Source organism: Colobus angolensis, unplaced genomic scaffold (assembly GCF_000951035.1).
Source record: "Colobus angolensis palliatus isolate OR3802 unplaced genomic scaffold, Cang.pa_1.0 Scaffold317, whole genome shotgun sequence".
NCBI lineage: Eukaryota > Metazoa > Chordata > Mammalia > Primates > Cercopithecidae > Colobus > Colobus angolensis.
In genome coordinates, this window is record NW_012116455.1 from 713,590 (window position 1) to 717,950 (window position 4,361).

General features: G+C 41.0%; 1 pseudogene; it reads right to left on the minus strand.

The window, feature by feature from the left end:
* Positions 1–2,509: 2,509 nt before the first annotated feature.
* Positions 2,510–3,446, minus strand: LOC105518343 (annotated as a pseudogene).
* Between the last annotated feature and the right edge of the window lie 915 nt (positions 3,447–4,361).

Sequence of the window (4,361 nt, forward strand, 5' to 3'; positions counted from 1 at the left end):
ATCCCTGTGCTTTCTCCTGAAAAATTATTCCTTTCTGTCCTGCTTGTCAAAAATAGGATACTAATACTTTGCATTTTGTATTATGCCATGAAAATGTTGCCACATAAAGATGAGAACCCCTGGTTAGTGAATAAATGTTTCCAAATACATGTTTTGTATGAATTTAATCAAATTTCTTTGAACAATTATTTTGTCTGCACCTATTGTTGCACTGTAATGTGTAATAGTGGAAATATATCCCTGTGCTTTCTCCTGAAAAATTATTCCTTTCTGTCCTGCTTGTCAAAAATAGGATACTAATACTTTGCATTTTGTATTATGCCATGAAAATTTTTTCACTTATATTATCTCACTTAAATAACTCAGACATTCCTTAGGTTCTGGAGTAGATAATTTCTAAAGTAAGTTCTACTCTAATTCTGGAAATTGTACTGTCGAAATTTATACACACAGAAAAGATGTTAATATATGTCATTACATAAATGTTACCAAAATGGTAATAAAAATATGCACAATATACTGTATGTTACTAAGGGGTAGGTATATCCTGACACTGGGCAGTTTTTCTTAATCGTGATGATAAATAAATAAATTACGAACCACTGAGTCTCACTGAAAGGCTTTGATTTCTGGCTTTGGGGGTGGGGCTTGTGCTCCCCACACTACTATGGAAAGAATACTCTTCGATACAGCTGGCTGTTGAACTCCATGCATCATGAAGGGACCTGCCATTCCAGGAGCTGCCAACGGCATAGTCATTGCCTAACACAGGAACCAAAAATCCTCTTTGATCACTCCATGATTCATTCTTCTAGGATGGCCATGTATAAACGCCTGTGGACTGTCCTTTGGGTAGTATCCATCTAATCTCTCTCTAAGCAGATGTTCTGGGACTCCTCCAAGTACAAACATAACTCAAGGGCAACAGCTTGATTAGAAAGTGTAGAAATGAAGAGCAATTTGTTCTCTCTTGGATTCATTAAGGTTGTGGCTATCATCTTTTTCCAGCACGCAATGAAGAGATCATCTTTCTAGCTCTTTGGAGACATTGTGAATGGAGTTTGGTACTGGATTTGTTGTCAGAAGTTGTAGTGGCTAAAGCCTGAAAGACAGCCTTGTCCTCCTCCTAGTTAGTGAGTGAAGGCATATGCATGGATGTGGGCTTATTTGATTGGGTTTTACAGTACATGAGGGAGTGTTTTCTGTTTGTTCTGGTGGCCATGGCCATGGGCTTTGCTTGGACCTAGCCTCTTCGTGCCACATGCCCCACCGGAGGGACGTGTATCCGGAGCCACAGTACTGCAACATGTCTGCTGTCTCAGCTTCAAGCGGCTCCTAGTTATGGCTGCCCCCTGCATGCAGTGTTTCCCTTCTTTCCTGCCGGCACCACTTAGACCTTTGTGGCCCCTGATTTCTGGTCCTACCATTGCTCATAACCTGGTGATGGCATTGCTTGTTGTGGAGTTCTGAAGGGGAAAATGGCAGAGCCATCAAATAGTTCTGTAGGGCCCACATGTGGATAAGGTATAAGTCTGAAAATCTTACAGTATTTTCCTACACTGAATTAAGATAAAAACATTAGACAGTGTTAAGAGTTAAGTCACTAAAGCTCAAAAATCCCCTAGCAACGGGTTTTTCCATGTGCGAAGAAGTAGCACAGAAATGGAGATTATTAAAACCCTTAGGGTCATTAGCCTTTAGGGAAATGTAAATCAAAATCGCATTTGACATAGGGCTTCATATATACCAGGATGCTTATAATAAAAGGCAGACATAACAATAAGTGTTGGTGAGGATGTAGAGAAATTAGAAACCCCATTCACTGTTCTTAGTAATGTAAAACGGTGCCACTGCTTTGAAAACAGTCTGGAAGTTCTTTAAAAAGTTAAACATAGATTTACCATATGATCCAACACTTCCTTTCCTAGCTATACACCCAGGATATATAAAAATATTTGTCTACCAAAAATTTGTACATAAATTTTCACAGGAGCATTATTCATAAAAAGTTAAAATAACCAAAATGTCTATCCAGTGATAAATGGGTTAATAAAATGTGGTGTATCTATATGATGGAAATTATTTAGCAATAGGAAGGACTGAAGTACTGATACATGCTGTCAAATTGATGAAACTTGAAAACATTATCTCAAGTGAGAGACACTAGACATACCAGGCACATATTATATGATTTCCTTTATATGAAACATCCAGAATAGCAATATCCAAAACCACAGAAATAGGTGAGTGGTTGTTTGGAGCTACAAAACTGGGGGCAAATAGGGAGTGACTGCTATTTTTGGGGAGTGCATGATTAAGATGTCCCGAAATATCAGTGGATTAGAGAACAGAAAGCATGCAACATCACAGTGTGTTAAGTGCTCAACACAGGTATAGCTGTTTGTCCTGGTGGGATGGGCATCAGAGTTGTCAACAGATGCTATGTGGAGTGAGCACAATGATAATTGAAACTGGAATGTTCATGTTTTTCTCTAATCCAGAATGGGATCTAGTTGCTGACCTCCCTAGAGAATCTGTGTTTTCCTGTCAACCTCCTCACTGCACTCTTGACCTCCTTGTTTCTCAGGCTGTAGGCGCTGAAGTTCAACGCTGGGGTCACAACACAGAAAAGCACAGAGACCAGGATGTCTATGTCCAGGGAGCACCCTTCTCTGGGCCTGTCATAGTTGAAGTGATGTGTTGCAAAGAAGACCACCACCATGGTGAGGTGTGAGGCACAGGTAGAGCAGGCCTTGCTCCTGCCCTGAGCAGAGGGAATCCTAATGATGGTAGAGATGATGAATATGTAGGACATTGCTGTAAACAGGCAGGGGCTCTGGCCAGTGGTGGCCCTTACCAGGTGGAGCACAGACTCACTGACAGAGGTGTCTGAGCAGGAGAGCTCCAGGAGCAATGGGATGACACACAGAAAGTGGCTGATTGGGTTGGGTTTACACAGAATGAATGTGGCTGTCAGTGCTGTGTGTGTTCCAGAATTGACCAGCTCACACATCCAAAACCCAGTCACCAAACAAACAGATCTTTCCACTCATTAGGAGCTTATATTGAGGAGGATAACAAATGTTCACACAGTGGTCATAAGCCATGGCAGCCAGCAAGACACCCTCAGTGCTGGCTCATGATGCAAGGAAGAAGACCTTGGAAAGGCAGCCCTCGTAGGAGTTGATCTTATTCTCCTGGAAGAAGTTCACCAGCATGACCGGGATGGTGGTAGACATGTAGCAGATATCCAGGAAACTCAGGTTGCTGAGGAAATGATACAGTGGAGTGTGGAGGGTTAACTCTGGTGGACACCACTATGGGCATGTTCTCCCACAGAGTGTCAGGTAAATGGCCAGAAGGACCAGGAAGAACAAGCCTTGTAGGTTGGAGAGGTTGGAAAATACCCAAAAGATGAATTTGGTGACATATGTTTGATTGCTCATTTCAACTGCTGTCACAGCTACAAAACAAAGAAAAAAGAAACCATAGTGAGAATATACTGAGAACAACCTCAAATGGGTTTGTAAATGTGCATGGCCATGTCAAATAATGTTGGACATAGATCAGCCTGGGTAGGGATGACATGTAGGGTTGTCCTCAGGGAACTAACAGTTCTCACCCTATATGACTACACACGTCAGCTCATTTTTTCTTTTTATTATTTTTAATGTTTATGGTTTGGGGGGTACAGGTGGTTTTGGTTACACAGATGAGTTCTTTAGCAGTGAATTCTGAGATTTTAGAGCACCCATCACCTGAGCAGTGTATACTGTACCCAGTGTGTAGTCCTTCATCCCTTACCCACTTCCCAACCTCCCCACTGAGTCCCCAGTGTCCACTATATTACTCTGTATGTTTTTGCATCCTCATGGCTTAGCTCACACTTATAAATGAAAACATACAGTATTTGGTTTTCCATTCTCAAGTTACTTCACTTAGAATAATAGCCTGCGCTCCATCCAAGTTGCTTCAAAAGACGTTAATTTATTCCTTTTTATGGCTGAGTAGTATTTCATGCTGTATATATACCACAATTTCTTTATCCACTCGTTGGTTGATGGGCACTTAGGTTGGTTCCATATCTTTGCAGTTGTGAATTGTGCTGCTATAAACATGCATGTTCATGTGTCTTTTTCATATAATGACTTCTTTTTCTTTGATAAATACCCATAGTGGGATTGCTGGATCAAATGATAGATCTGCTTTTAGTACTTTAAGGCATCTCCATCTCTTTTCCATAGTGGTTGTAGTAATTTACATTCCCATCAGCAGTGTAAGTATTCGCTTTTCACCACATCCACTCCAAGAGCTATTGTTTTTCGACTTTTTCATTATGGTCATTCTTGCAGGGGTAAAGT